We start from the raw sequence: 17,060 nt of genomic DNA on the forward strand, positions 1-17,060 counted from the left end.
CCCTCTGGGCTGTGGCCAACTTCTTTAGTTTTTGGGGTGGGGGAATGTCCTTAGCCTGATTCCTTGGCACACTGGCTGCCCTGCTGCTTGGCGCACTCCAGAAGCCGGTTACTGTTGGCACCACTGTTTCCGGTGATGTGGTGGCTGGGGTGCTGGGTTGGGACCCTGAAAGGCGGGCCCTAGGGGATGGAAGGGGTGGGGGAGGTGTAGGGAAGAGGTCAAGGTTTGACAGGAAAAGTTTTTTAGACACAGTGGGATGGGTAGATGGAGGGGGTTTGGGAGTGGAGGAAGAGGTAGTGGTTGTAGGAGGTGTTCATTTGCTGACTTTGGGTGAAGGTGCATGGGCTGGAGGCAGTCGTGAGGTGGATGGCTGTTGGGTGGGTGTGTGACTGCGTTTGTGTAGTTTGGAAGGTGAGCTCACAAACACACTGGAAGAGGACACAGGGGATGTGTGAATGGTAGTGGGGGTGACGGCGTAGTGGCTGAAGATGTAGTGCATGCAGGTGTGAGTGGAGACGTGACAGGGAGGGAGGAGGGAGACGTGGAGGAGGACACAGTGGAGGCAGTGGCTGTTGGTATGTCTGCATGGGTATGATGCTTGTGTAAATGCCTGTGGGATGTGTAGTGCTTATGTTTGCCAGAGCTACCCTTGTGTGTTAAGATGTGTGCATGCTGGTTTGATGGTGTGCTTGGGATAGGCTGAGGTACTGGGGATTGGGTCTGGGTGGAGGAAGTTGGAGGGGGAGGCTGGACACAGGGACAATGACTGCCATCAGTGCTGAGGCCAGAGTCTGAAAAGCTCACTGTTGGGCTGCCTGACCAGAATGAATGCCCTCCAGGTATGCATTTGTCTGTTGCAACTGCCTCTCTACACCGTGGATGGCATTCAGAATGGTAGTCTGCCCAACAGTGAGGGATCTGAGGAGGTCAATGGACTCCTCACTGAGGACAGCAGGGCTGACAGGGGCAGGGGCTGAGGTGCCTGGGGCGAAGGAGATGCCCACCCTCCTGGGTGAGCAGCCACGGGACACACGCTGAGGAGCTGCTGAGAGGACGGTGCTGGTAAGGGGGGTGGCGGCTGTACCTGTAGATGCGGTGGGCACAGAAGGGCCCACCACCCCAAGGGAGCTCCCATCAGAGGAGGAGTTGCTGTCACTGGTCTCAGCTCCTGTCCCCGCCGTGGAGCTCCCCTCGCCCTCCGTCCCACTGGTGAATTCGGAGTCCGTAGTCTCGACCTCCAGGGCCATGTGGGATGCAGCTCCCTCCTGCTCCGGTGGCACTGCTCCTCCGCTTGATGATGCTAATGCACACAAGAACAGGGAGACCACAAAAAAGGGGGGAAGAAAGTAGAAAGACATGTTCAGTGCATGCAATACCGCTACTGTTGGCGGACACCACAGACACAGCAGCCCTCTGCACTACGCCATGCACTTAGAGTTCCCTAATTAATCACAGGATCATGGGGTACAAGGCCTATGCCCGATTGCTGCACACATGGAAGTCACAGGAGCCTGACTAGGGATATATGGCTCTTAACACTGGTGGGGTGGGGTGGGGTGCCACATAGCCTGTCTCACTAGCCCTGGCCTAGGGTAACCCACTACCCACCTCCCCCACCCAGACACCTCCCATGAGCGCTGAATCAACTGAATGAGAGTGTACTCACCCCCTTGTGGCTGCTGTGATGCCCTCAAGCGTCCATCCGACTCCAGATACGCCACGCCAGGATCCGGAACATCAGGGGGGTCATGGTGCAACGGGCACCCCTCCCACATTGGAAGGCCATCCCCAGCTGGGCCTCCGCCGTCTTCTTGCTCCAGCGGCAAATGTCCACCCATCTTTTACGGCAGTGGGTGTTCCATCTGTGGTGGACCCCAAGGGTCCTGACTTCCTTGGCGATGGCACGCCAAATATCCTTCTGCTGGTGGGCGCTGACCTACAGGAATAGTACAGGGGAAAAAGAGAAAATATAACCGTCCGGACCGTCACAGTCATTGGCCCACGTTTCCACCCTTGCACTGATGCACATACACTCACCGTCGTTTCATGCACGCCTCATTCGCCCCCCATCTCCCATCCACACCACTCCAAACAGGCATTGCCCATACAGCATGCTCACAGTGTACTCACCTGTTTGTCTGGAGGACTGTAGAGTAGCGTGTACTGGGGGGGACCCCATCCACTAGTTTGTCCAATTCCTCCGATGTGAAGGCAGGGGCCCTTTACCCAGACACTATAGCCATTGTTGCTTCCAGACTGAGGTCACAGCAGCACTTGCAGTGTAGGTCCTCTCCTGTCGAATATCGGGTATCAAGTGAGTGAGCAGACAGAAAATGGCGGTCACGTCCGTGGCGGTGCGTACCATCACCGCCGGCGTACATCGTCATTGGCTCCTAGGACCCACAGGGTCCAATGTTAACCAATGCAGGATTGTGCTGCGGTCTTCGACCGCCTACCGCGACGGTGTACAACGCGAGCACAGTTACCTCATATCCCATTGTCCCACCTTACAGGTCAGGCAGCCGCCATTTCAGGGGGCCACATGGATTTAATTTTAAATGCGTCACACATATCTAGGCCTTGCATGCACACTAAGACAGGCACATAGTGGATTGACAAATGTGTGCAATAAAGTTGTATTTTCGTACCTCAGTGTTGGCTGACCCTCTGCTCGCTCTTCTCATCCATAGAACACGTCCGCTGGGGCAGGTGAGGAGATGGCAGCATCCTCTGGTGTACAGACCACTGGTGGACCTGTCGACAATGGAAGAGCGTCATGTAATAGCGACCTACAGACTTAGTTGTGCCACAATCCAGGAACTGTGTGCCCAGTTGGAGCCAGACCTGATGTCAGCTATCCGCCAACACACAGGTATCCCCCCTCTAGTGCAGGTCCTGTCAGTACTCCATTTCCTGGCAAGTGGGTATTTTCACACTACAGTGGCCATAGCATCAGGGATGTCCCAGCCTATGTTCTCAAACGTGTTGTCCAGAGTGTTGTCTGCCCTGCTGAAACACATGCGGAGCTACATCATGTTCCCTCAGGTGGAGGATTTGCTTACAGTGAAAGGTGACTTCTATGCTCTGGGACATATCCCCAACATCATAGGTGCCATTGCTGGGACACATGTGGCCTTGGTCCCCCCCGCAGGAGTGAACAGGTGTACAGAAACCGGAAGAGTTACCATTCTATGAATGTGCAGATGGTGTGTTTGGCCGACCAGTACATCTCCCCTGTGAATGCCAAGTTTCCTGGCTCAGTGCATGACTCTTACAATCTGAGGAATAGCAGCATCCCTTATGTGATGGGGCAACTCCAGAGGCACCGTGTGTGGCTATTAGGTGAGGACTTGGACCCTATTCAGTGTGAATAGTTGTCTTTCTCTGGGGTTGCCCCTAAGGGTTAGTGTGTGTCTAACAGTTGTCCCTCGACATTTGCAGGTGACTCTAGCTACCCCAACCTGTCATGGCTACTGACCCCAGTGAGGAATCCCAGGACAAGGGCAGAGGAACGCTACAATGAGGCACATGGGCGAACTAGGAGGGTTATAGAGAGGACCTTTGGCCTCCTGAAGGGCAGGTTCAGGTGCCTCCAAATGACAGGTGGTTCCCCATACTACTCAGTTTAAGGATGGACAGGGTGACAAAGTGGGACAGAACGATGACAATCAGGGTGGTCTCATTTCTTGGCGGGGGTCTTGACATTGTTCTCCATCTTTGTCCTGGATCTCAGGGACCGCTTGAGGGGTGGTTCTCCATCTGCAGGGGGTGGGGTGCTGGTGTTGTGGTCCTGTGGCGGTGCCTCCTGTCCACTAGCGCCGGCGGAGGTGGTGGGCAGTTCATCGTCCAGGCTAGTGTCAGGGGCCCCTTGTTGTGCCACAGTATCCCTCCTGGTGTTCACGAGTTCCTTCAGCACCCCTACAATGGTGCCCAGGGTGGTATTGATGGATTTGAGTTCCTCCCTGAACCCCAAATACTGTTCCTCCTGCAGCCGCTGGGTCTCCTGAAACTTGGCCAGTACTGTTGCCATCGTCTCCTGGGAATGATGGTAGGCTCCCATGATGTTGGAGAGGGCCTCATGGAGAGTGGGTTCCCTGGGCCTGTCCTCCCCCTGTCGCACAGCAGCCCTCCCAGTTCCCCTGTTTTCCTGGGTCTGTGTCCCCTGAACCGTGTGCCCACTACCACTGCCCCCAGGTCCCTGCTGTTCTAGGGGTGGTGGGTTAGCCTGGGTTCCCTGTAGTGGTGGACACACTGCTGCTTGACGTGCCCTGGGGACAGAGGTATGGGCCCGCTGGGTGGGTGCTGTGCTGGTGTTTCCTGAGGGGGGAGGCTCTGTGGTGGCCTGTGCCAGTGTGAGGGGAACCGACTGTCCCGAGGTCCCAGATGGGCCGGGCTGGTCTTCTAGATCCAGTTGGACAGAGCTGCTGTCATCACTGTGGGCCTCTTCTGTGGGTGGAGTGGACATGTCTGGAACCTCCTGTCCGGTGACGTTGGGTAGGGGTCCTGCAGGGGTGTAAAGGCATGATTATTGCATCTGTGTGTGCCATGGTGTGCAATGGGTGGGTGACCCTGTACCCCAGCGCTTCCATTCATGTGTAGGACCTTGTGTGCTAATTGTTTAGGGATCTGTGTGGGTATGTGTAGTCGCCATGCATTGGCGATGGGTGTCCATGCTTTGTTGTTGCATGCAGGGCTTGGTGTTGAGATGTGTGCTTTGTGATAGTGGGACATCTGTGAGGAGGTGGAGTGATGGGGTGAGGGCGAGGGTGGGGGTATGTGATAGCATGCAGGTAGGGTGGGGGATGAAGTAGTTAAAGATTTGACTTACCAGAGTCCATTCCTCCTGCTACTCCTGCAAGGCCCTCAGGATGCAGTATAGCCAAGACCTGCTCCTCCCATGTTGTTAGTTGTGGGGGAGGAGGTGGGAGTCCGCCGCCAGTCCACTGAACCGCGATGTGGTGTCTTGAGACCACGGAACACACCTTCCCCCGTAGGTCGTTCCACCTCTTCCTGATGTCATCCCGTGTTCTTGGATGTTGTCCCACTGCGTTGACCCTGTCCACAATTCTGCACCATAGCTCCATCTTCCTAGCTATGGTGGTGTGCTGCACCTGTGATCCGAATAGCTGTGGCTCTACCCGGATGATTTCCTCCACCATGACCCTGAGCTCCTCCTCAGAAAACCTGGGGTGTCTTTGCGGTGCCATGGGGTGGTGTGGGTTATATGTGAGGTGGTGTGTGTTGTGATGTGTGAGGTGATGTTTAGGGGTGTGTGGTGTTTTGAGCGTGGATGTGTATGTGTGATGGTGTTGTGTGCCTCTGTATGCTGGTGTTGTCTTCGCTGTGCTGTCTCTCTGGTCTTCGTCAACATTTTTGGTAGTAAGGGTTTGTGGGTAATGTGGGTGTGTGTTTTATATTGTTTTGGGTGTGTCGGAGTGGTGTTTGTATGTGTATCAGGTGTGTATATTTGGAATTGTCCAATGTGATAGTGTTTTGTAGATGTGTGTGTATTTTGGGCGCCGCGGTGTGTACCGCCAATGGAATACTGCGGTTGAAAGACCGCCGCGTGGATTCGTGTGTCGTGATAGTGTGGGCGTATTCCTGTTGGCGTGACGGTGGAGGTTTTGTTATCGCCAGTTTATCACTGACCTTTGGTGTGGCGGACTTGTGTGGGTGTCTAGATTTTGGCGGATATCGAGCTGTGGGTCGTAATACCTGTGGTGGAATTCTGCAGCCGCGGCGGTGTGTTGGCGGTCTTCTGCACGGCGGTATGCGGCATTTACCACCAATGTTGTAATGAGGGCCTAAGTCTCCTTCGAGTCTTGAATTCACAAGGATAGTGTCTGAGACACAAACGCACAGAAAAAAGAAAAAAAAAATTTGAAAGAACAAAGGGCTCTCAAAATATTCGGGGGAAACTCGAAACTGGTTCATAGAATTTTCTCCATATGTAGGGCTCGCAGCAAGTTGAAGAGACAACTCACAGCAACACAGCAGTCTCAACTCAGGGACAAAGGACTTAATATGGGGGTTGGTATGGAAGACGAAGGTGGGCCCCAAGAGTGTAGACGCCCGCAAGCTCCAGGAGGGCCTTGGCTTGCTCCACAGAATTTACAGAACTTAAGAGTCACGACGGGGATGACAACGAGCTGGATGCGGAGGCAGATCAGCTGCAGGTATATGGGCTCAAGGACCAGAGGGATCTCAGGTCTGGTCCCAAGTGTAAGTCTGTGAATTCTACCAAATCATATATACACAACTACTTTACAAAAGTAGGGGTGGGGTAAGGGAATTTACTAAACCCATGGGCAATCAAGTCACACAGATAGCTCCTCCAACTCCGATCTTGGAACTTGATCCATTAACTATGCCAACACAAACTGAGCAAGCACAAGGTTTTGCTAGATGCACTACAGGCTCCAGCCTGGTTGCTTCAACAATTGGGGAATTGATAGAGCTGGCAGACACTGCATTAGCAGAAGGCAGTAGCAGTTACCACAACTATTACAACAGATCTAGCATCAACAACAGCCCTATAGAAATAGACTGCAGTACAGAGGCAACCAGAATTGCTCCCATGGTGGTGACATTTCAGCAGTTGAATGGGGGGCAGGCTGCATCCTTAAGTAAGAACAAATTACAAATAGAGGCAGAGGTCCATTGGACAGTGCAATCTCAACCAGTTGGAACCTACACACAAGAGACCTTTGGCAATAGTCAGTCTTGCTCTACCCCCCTACAAGGTGTAAAGGAAGGTTCCCAGGTCATGCTCACTACAGTATATTAGCACATGGAGTCTGGTCATTGTAAGAAACAAGCTTGGAAGAGCAAGGCCGAGAAGCGGAGCAAAAATTTGCCCAGTGAGGGGTTGGGGGAAGTGTACAGACCAGATTGTATTAAAAATACCATTAACCCCTCTCTCTTAGCCTCAGTTAAGGTACTCACACAAAACGGAGATCCATCTAGAACTAACTCACATGCTGGCTTAAAGTGTACTTACGCTAGATAACAAATTTAATTCACTAAGCGGGAAGCTAGACTGGTGGGGCAACAGATGGAAGGTTGGCAATATGACAGAGGGCGAGCTGCAATGATGAAATAATACGCAAACTATTGACCCTGCCAGATTTGTTAACTAGCCTCATCCATCAAAATAGCTGATGAAACGAATATAAAGCCTAACTGTTGGAATCCTGGAAAAAAAGCAGCAGGATAAAGTACCTACTGAACTAACCACTAAGGGGGATATTCCACCTTCACAGAGGAGAAGGAAGGAGGTAAGGAGATGGAATCAGATAACAGGCCAGATATTAATGCACACTCGATGCTGACAATCACTCCAGACACTATTGTTGCTGAAAACAGCACAAAGGAGGAAGTTCTGGAAGTAACTTCCAAGCGAAAGTGTGAGCTTGCTATTGGGATTACAAAAAAAACAGTATATGGAGTTGTAATGGGAAAGTCGCAAATGCATCTGATAATATGTCAGTACAGCTTGAGACCTACCCAATTTTCCAGCAGAGACCACCTTCTGTTTCTGTACCCACTATCTGCTCACATGCACCCATCGCCCCGTCAATCAGAGAAGAACTGGCCAGTGAAGGAGATTACAAATTTCTACCTGTCGATAATGTGGAAAGTGGCCACAATACTCAGTTGGCAGGGCTTACAGCAAACATTGGCCAGGCGCCTTTGTTTGTGTTAACGGCGCGACCAAAGGTCAAGGGCTGCGATAAGGAAATTGATGATTCAATTAAAATGACAAACCAAGCACTCTCACAGACCGGTGAGTCTGAGATTGTATATGGCCAAGAGCCTCTCATTGAGACCGAGGGGTGTGTTGAACCTATGGAAGGTGCTACTCCTAAGAGGAAATCCTCGATACACCAACTGGGTCTTGAGGAAAAGAGGAACTCAATAGGGGGTAGCTCAGAAAGAGCAACCCAAAACAACATCCATACTAACAACGGAGGGCTAAATTTACACAAAAACACAATGGAGAGAGAACGATCATACCCCCCAATCGGCGACCCACGCAGGACGAAACCACACTTGAATCCAATAACCACTTACTGAGGTCACAATTGAAAGGATTAGGGGAGGTGACTAATGCAAGTCCCTCTACAACAAGGAAGCCTAAGAAAAAAATTGACTATCAGGAATATAAACCCAGGCAAGAAGTAACTCCACCCACAGAGGTAACATCGATGGACTATGACCACGCTCTTGAGTAGAGAGAAAAACTACCAATTGCCTGTTTGTATAACTACACGAGAAAATCCTGCCACACATGGATCAGAGCATGAGCAGCAGCACAATCGGAACCTAAACATACATTTTGTAAATGTTTAGGAAAAAACTAAACAGTGGCAATAATATTTACCCCTTAATACGCATCACAGGGGCCATGGGATATACCCAACAGGACAAATATTCTGTGGCTGCTGCACCTTATACCATCACCTGGGAATCCTACAACAGGGGACCTCTTAACAGTAAATTTCAACAGTTATACATGGATCATCCAGAGAGGATCTACATTGACAACATGGTCTGATCAATGCATTGTTGATAGAATATCTGAATATGAGGGGCTGCTGGAAAACTGGGGCATAAAAATCTGCAAACCAGAGATAGAAGGATCCCGTCAAGTTCGGTCTATGGGAAATCAATCACTATGCACAGTCAAATAAACATTCAGTGCCTTGAGAGGAACCCCGGTGATAAAACCATTGAGGGTGGATACATTTTTTAAATAGAGTTGACAAGGAACACAGGAGATATTCAACTCGCTGATGAAAGAAACGATCACAGTGAGTCGGGCGGGCGGGACTGGGATTGGCTTCCCGCAGCTTTGACCACCAAAGGGAAAACACATTTTTAATCTCAAAGGTCTCTCACCAAACAATCCAAAAAATGTGATCAACATAATTAGTTGGAATGTGGCTGGCCTGGCTTCCCTTAACGTTAATTCCAGCATTGAGGGCTTTGTAAATAATGCAGATATTATGTACTTTCTGAAACTTGGTAGGTGGAGCCATTAATCATACTGTGCTTTATAACAACTAAGACCCCTGCACAAAAGAAAAACATGTTTGGAAGACATATGCGAGGACTCGCAAAATATGTCAAATTAGATTTAGCTATCAAAGTGGTGCCTTGGGTTCATGGGATAACTATATATGGCCTAGCCTTTACTAAGAAAACAACTCTGTATCAGTAATAAAGTTGTACATAAATCCCACTTGGGGAAAAAAAAAACAGGCGAAGGTTAAAGCAATTTTGCCCCTACTGAAATAATTTTTATACAATAAACCCGATCACAAATACATGATGGCAGGAGATTTTAACATCCACTACCTTGGCCAGGAGGCTGGGCATTGAGGAGACCCCGTAAGATTAGCCCTAGAAACCCTTTTTAAGGAATTTGAGCTCAGAACAACCAATTGGAATGACACAGTAGTGGGTACACTCATTCCAATGATCAGAAATATCTTCACATTAGATTACATCTTTCCAAGCTCAGTAATGATATGCAAATGTCTAAGTTGCATGGTGATCAACAGATTTGAAAGTGATCATAACCCCGTGGCAATAGAAATCGATCTTGGTGCAGTAAGACATCAGTCCTACAAGGTGAGTGGACAGCAATTATCAGCCAGCTTATGCCCCTTGACAAAACGGATCAAATGGAGCAAGGCTTGCTTGACAAAATACGATCTATGAAAGTGGCCAATGCCCCATTAAATCCTAAAACTGCATTACTGGCCAATGGGAAAACATGATCAAGAACCTACACGTCTGTCTTTGCAGCCCAGTGCTGCACGGATACATAGGAAGCAAAAGGCGAAAAATTAACAATTTTGTTTAACATCCAGGGGCTATTTACAGAGCAAAGGAAATGCAGACAAATAGAAATGCGATACAGGAGGAATATGTCTCCTGCAGTGGCAGCTCTTAGAAGGCAGGCAAGGAAAGAGCATAAGGGAATAATATGGAAATGGAAGCTAAATGAGACTGAAGAATTCTGGAACAGATTACATGCACTTTTGCCACCAAGCAAAAGTGGAGAATTTTGGGACTATGTCAACTCTTTGCTATATGCATCTGTAAATAAGGCCAGCATGATTTCTGCCTGTGATTGGGAAAGCCAAGTGGGAAATCTTTATGTGGATCCAGAGTATAATGATGCCCACCTCACCACTGGGTTGCAACATGAGCTAGACGGCCTAGATAACAGGGCGTTAATTGGAACCGTCAAATTAGTGAAAGTAGTGTTCAGCAGCATTAAACGCAACAGGGCTTCTGGACCGAATGGCCTTCCAGGAAGCATTTGCAGAGATGACCAAGAATTTTGGGTTGAGCCTTTGACCCCTCTACTTAATGAGTGTTTACACTACTCTGTGGTCTCAGAGGCCTGGAAAGGGTCAATATTGCACCGAATCTATAAAAAAGGAGACATCACTGTACCGGAAAATGACAATCTGATAGCCCTATTAGATGTGGATGGCAAGGCCATTGCAAGGGTATTGCTTCAAGAGCTTGAAAAATGGATAACCGAAAATAACATCATACCCACATACCAAACCGGCTTTAGACCTTGCTCTTTCACCTTACACAATGTTCTTGCTCTTTTGTACCTTGGTCAGAAAGCACTGAAATCATCAGCTCAGCCTCTTTTTGCTTGTTTGATTGATTATAGTGCGCCTTTTGATGGTGTGGTGTGCCATATTCTCTGGAAGAAACTGTCCGCCTATGGGATACCAAGAAAACTGATAGCATCTATAATTGCACTATTCTGTTACACTTGGGTGCGAATCAAGATCACAGACACACATGAAACCAAGAAAATCTGAACTAACAAAGGCTTAAAGCAAGGCTATGTCATCACCCCCAATGTTTTTAATCTGCATACGGCTGACCTGGGTGCGGAGTTGCTCAGAGGAAACACATTTCCCCCAAAACTGGGTCAGACTTTGCTCCTCATAACCCAGTATGCTGACGACCTGGTCTTGCTTTTCCAGACCCGAATAGGTGTGAAAAGGGGCCTAGATACATTACACAGCTATAATGAAAAAAACACATTAAGGACAAATGCAACCAAAACCAAGGTTCTGGCCTTTGGCCGCCAAGTCAAAAAAACACCATAGAGATTGGAAACTTGGCCCGTTAAAAATAGAGATGGAAGACAAGTATCATTATCTCGGAGTTTGTACATTAAACATGGGGAAAATCTATACAATAAAGTTACCTACCTACCTACTCCTGAGAAATATGTTTCTGGCTTGTAGATATTATTGTACTGAGATCAGTATTGTAATTATGGGCCAGATGTATCATCACGGCCCTTTGCGATTTGGAAATAGCGATTTTTAAGAAATCGCTATTTCCGACTCGCAAAGTGCCATGTATCACATTTGCGATTCGGTAATAGCGATTTCTTAAAAATCGCAAATGCTATTACCGAATCGCACATTGCGATACCGGCCCCATTCGCAGCTATGGGCCTACAGCATCTACACGATAAAGGTAAGGATTGGAAAACATAATGTTAAGGTGATATAGGCAAGACATTGTGTGATCTCTTAGGAAGGCAGTTACTGCTTTGTTGAAATACGTACTTCCAGTTTATATCCTAAATCTTGTGCCATTACATGGCTTAGTTTAAGATTAGCATCCTTGTGAATAAGAGTTTTAAAAACATTACAAGAAATTGAATATCTTGTTCACTTTGGTCCTGAAAACAAAGATATTGTGAAAACAAATTTAATATAATTCTGGAGCACGTTAAGAGTTAACAATAAGCAGTTCCTGATCTAAAATCATTAATAGCATGCACAAGAAAACCTACTAGCAAAACCCCAGCTGTTCCTAGAAGGTACCAAGGCATTAACATATCAAACAACCTAACCATTATCGATAAGGAAGAATCTTTTCTTCTGCATGACAATAAACATTACAATAATTATATATGAAGCTCAAAACTATCAATTCAGACTAGCCAATGTGCAAGTGGTTGATGGATGGCACCTTCCAGCTGAGCTCTCCACCATGCAGGCAAACATATACATCACAATGAGAATACCAAAAGAGTAACATACCCCTAATCTATGCATTGCTGCCTAGCAATCAACATACAATGTATTTTGAACACAAATTCAAACTAACAGCTATTATCCTTAATTTGTTTTTTTAAAATACACATCATTTTGAGCAGGCAATCATACAAATAATCCCCAAACTCTACCCACACACAGCTATTGATTACCACTTCAACCAAAGATTTGAGAGTCACATTCAACTACAGTAATAGTAGATTATACAAAAAACAGAAAGTTTGCCTTTGAAATTAACAAATTAATAGCACTAGCTTACATGCCAGTAATAGAAGTAGCTAACCACTCTGACATACTAATAGTATCCCATCCTAGCAACAATATGAACAATAACTGAGTCCCTGCATTAATTACTTTGAAGACACTTGTGTTGGCAGATTGGACTGTTCAGGCCACATGTGCAAACCCAAGTTTCAAAGCCCATGGTGGAACATATACAACAGTGTCATAGCTAAACAATCCAAAACCAACAATGGAGTAGAGAATTCTACCTTCCAAGCTGCATTAAACAGTAGCCACCCTTCCGTATACAATTACTTTGAAATCCTACAAAAAGAACACAAGTACCAGATACTCAAAATAAAACAGTAATTGAGCCAAATCAAACCTAAAATATCTAAAAACTCCAAAGAGATGTAAGAAATGCTGCAATTCGAAGCACAACTCTTTCTAAACAACAAAATACCCTACATTACCTTAAAATTATAGCTCAAATATAAACAATTCACCCTGCCTGTCCGGGTTCCATGTCCCTATCTTCTCGATCCTATCCTCCATGATCAATTTTCCTGCCACCCCGTTCCGCCCTCTATACTCCTCCTGCCTGCTCTGCGTGGTATATTGTGAACCCCTTCCACTTCCCTCTCTTGTCTGTGTCAAGCCCCTAGCGCTCCTTTCTGTTCTCCATGGTCCTTTGTGCATGTCCCAGACCCCTCCCTCTTCTTCACCATAGCTGTTGTACTGCCACTAACCCTCCCACTTACCAGGCATAGGGCCTCATTACGACCCTGGCGGGCGGCGGAGGCCGCCCGCCAGGATGCCGCCCTCCAAAATACTGCGCCGCGGTCAAAAGACCGCGGCGGGTATTACAAGTTTTCCCCTGGGCTGGCGGGCGGTTGCTGAAAAACCGCCCGCCAGCCCAGGGGAAAACGACCTTCCCACGAGGATGCCGGCTCGTAATCGAGCCGGCGGAGTGGGAAGGTGCGACGGGTGCAGTGGCACCCGTCGCGTATTTCAGTGTCTGCAAGGCAGACACTGAAATACTTTGCGGGGCCCTCTTACGGGGGCCCCTGCCATGCCCATGCCATTGGCATGGGCACGGCAGGGGCCCCCAGGGGCCCCGCGACCCCCCCTACCGCCATCCTGTTCATGGCGGCTTTCCCGCCATGAACAGGATGGCGGTAGGGGGGGTCGGAATCCTCATGGCTGCGGAGCGCGCTCCGCAGCCATGGAGGATTCACACGAGCAGCGGAAAGTCAGCGGGAGACCGCTGACTTTCCGCTTCTGACCGCGGCTGAACCGCCGCGGTCAGAATGCTCGTTGGAGCACCGCCAGCCTGTTGGCGGTGCTCCCGTGGTCGGTGGCCCTGGCGGCCACCGGCCGCCAGGGTCAGAATGACCCTCATAGTCTTCTGTGCTGCCACTGCCCCTTCCATCTGCCTTGTGTGGTCAGCTTGGTGCCCCTGACCCCTCCCATCCTCTATCAGTTGTTTGTGTGTATGCAATTATAGTCTCAATTTTGCTTTCCATGGTACGTTGTGCTTCACTTTCAGCCCCCTAGCCCTGTTTGGTGTATTGTGCTGCTGCAACCCCTGACACCTGCCCTGTAACGTCAAACTGATGCCCTGGCCCAGTTCCCTCCTGCCTTCTGTTAGCCGAGTCCAGGACCTTACCCCATTCCTCCTGCCCTCTGTGCCCTAATGTACCATATTTACCAACATGTTGAACTTGGTAAGAGGGAGATTTTGAAGAAAAAAAGGGGGGATTGATTTCCCCCATTAACTTACATTGAAAAAGAGGAGATGTTTGGCAGGAGACAGATAAAGCAAACCTCTTTTGGGCCTAAAAACATCAGGAGTCTCCTGCCTGAATCAGGTCTGTTGGTGTGTATAATTGTACTGACACTGCCTCTACTTCTGGCTCTATTGCTTGTCCTGCATGGTTGGTTTGTTATCCCGCTCCCCTTTCACCTACCCACAGTGGTCGGTTATGCTCCCATTGCCCTTCCCATCTGCCCAGCATTGGTCAACTTGTGCCTCTGCACTTTCCTCCCTGCCCTCAGTTATCCAAGTCCATGCCCTTGACCTCTGCCTCCCCACAATATTCTAATAAAAAGCGAGATTGCTAACATTCTGTAATTGTTACAAAAGTGTGACACGCCTGGCATCATCTTGATGCAATCAAAACTGTAATATCTAAAGAAGTTCCTTTAGAAATTATAAAAATGAGAGGGTCTTAGTCCCATAAAAATTGTGGTTGTGTTCTAAATAAATACAATTAGGATATTGTTTCTATGTTCTGAAATAGGGACAAAGCACTTATAAAGTATTTGCTATCTTTATGTATTTTTTATCCAGTTGATCACTTGTTTATATGTTACACTGAGGGGACAGGATTTTGCATTATAGCCAGAGCTGCAGACTTTGGAACTGAGAAACAGGTTTGAGTTTCAGTATCAGCCTGACATCCTGTGATTCTAGACAACTCACTTAGGTGGTCATTATGAGTTTGGAGGTCCTGCTCCGCCACGCCTGCTGTGGCGGTAACACCGCCGACAGCGTGGAGGAGCAGGACCGCCAAATTATGACCATGGTGGTGAATTGGATGCAAAGCAGCCATTTCACCGCCTGTACCACCAGGTCGGTGGGACACCAATGCCGAAGGTGTACCACACATTCACACACATACACGCATCCACGACACCCCAACCCTGCTGACACGTATTCACACATTCACAAAGATACATGCACACACACACACAAACTCCCTCCCCTCCATTCACACACACTCACACCCACATTCATGCACAACACTCAACACGCCCACTTCTCCCTCCCCTGTCAGACGATCATCTTACCTGCTCGCAGTGGTTATCAGGGAGGGAACGGGGTACATGGGGCATGCTCCGCTGGCACCACCCGTCACCACAACACCGCCGCACCGATAACAAAGTTGTAATACGGAAGGAGGTGTAGTGATGATGTGGCGGTGCCAGAGAAACAACCTCCACTAGACCGCAGACCGCCAGTATGGCTGCTGGCAGCTCTCTGCCCAATTTATGGCGGAGAGCTGCCAGGAGTCATAAGATGGCAGTCTCAAGATCGCCATCACTGGCGGTCTCGTGGCAGGTGTGACTTCGGCAGTCAACTGTTTTGACCGCCAAAGTCATAATGAGGAGGGCATTAATTTCCCCAGCTTACAACCAAAATAAATATATCCTTGTGTAATGTAACTGATGCTCATGTATAGCACTCCAATACCTTTGGGTCAAAACTGCACTATATAAAACTGCAAAAAAACAAAAAAGTTAAATGTTTGTGCACTTTTGTCATTGGTCTATATTTGGGCTACATTTGGGTGATATCTGTGCTACATTTGGGATCTTTTTTCTCTGGTGGCCATCTTGGGAGACTTGTTTGTTAAGAAGCTCCCTAATTTCCTCATTTACTGCAGTATCCTCGGTAGAAAATGCTTTCAGTCTTTCAGTGCGATTCCATCAAGATGGCGTTCAGATGTGCTACACTTAAGGTATAAACTCAGAATGTTAGCAAATCTAGTTGCTCATTAAAATACTCTAGTAAAGCTACTGCTCACCATGGAGTTAACTGGCAGTCTGCTGCTAGTGTTGAAAGTGCATGTTTCAGTATGCATGTCAGAATGTTTTAATAAAATAGAAGAGGAAGATATCTGAGAACTCACTTAAAACATGTCCTACATTTTCTTCCTACAGCACTAACCATAATTTCTGCGACAAAATAAATCCCCTAATTTTGTTCTTTTCTAAATGAAATGTTTTAAGTTTTAACAGTTGGATTAAATTGTCATAAGTACGACTGTTAGTGCTCTAGTTGAACACAAGGGAATCAAATGACAGGCTGCTCCTTTTGGAAATACATGTTTTAGTGGGAATGTCAGACTTCATTCTCATAAGGCTGAGAAAGATAGTGTGAATTTACAGAAAATATGCTCTCATTTTAGCTTCGGGGGATCCTTCTATAACCTCTATGTGAAAATCATGAGAAAACAGTTTTCTCTTAACATGATTTATGAAATCCCAGCAGAAGGCTTTTTCACAGGGTAAAATCACCTTAGAACACACCACATTTCCTAAAATTAGTTAGGTACCATCAACAAATGATTTATATTGAAACTAAATGTATATGTTCTCTTTTTTGTAACCCTCAAAACCTGCCATTCACTACAATGCATTTCAGTGGATGCTGCCATGCATATTGGTCCCAAGATGACTGACAGCACTTCCTGGTTGAAGCCAATCAAATCTCACCATTAGACCTATGCTTATGCTCCGCCCACATATGTATATTTATTTTTCCTTTACTTACTCCAAAACTATTTAAGAGATTTATACCAAGTAACAAAAGGCATGAACTGCTCACTAAGAATTAGATTGCTGCCAAACTTTGTGTAATTCTGTTCAATGGTCCAGGCTGTTGTCCTGTCTAACGACCTTATGGGAAAATGCATGATGAAAAAAAATTTTGGACCCCTCTTTTTCTCGGCCCCTGCTTGACGGATCACCCTGAGACTTGCAAGACAGCAGCTGAACTGATTGGTGTTTTAATTTTGAAAACTTTGTAAAGATTCGTCAAATGGCACCAAAGTTATTGGCAAAAAAAAATAATAATCCTATGGAAACTATATCCTAACTATAACAGCTTACTGGCGACCATAATACCATAATAAATATATATATATATTACCTAGT

The sequence above is a fragment of the Pleurodeles waltl genome, chromosome 4_1, assembly GCF_031143425.1.
Source record: "Pleurodeles waltl isolate 20211129_DDA chromosome 4_1, aPleWal1.hap1.20221129, whole genome shotgun sequence".
NCBI lineage: Eukaryota > Metazoa > Chordata > Amphibia > Caudata > Salamandridae > Pleurodeles > Pleurodeles waltl.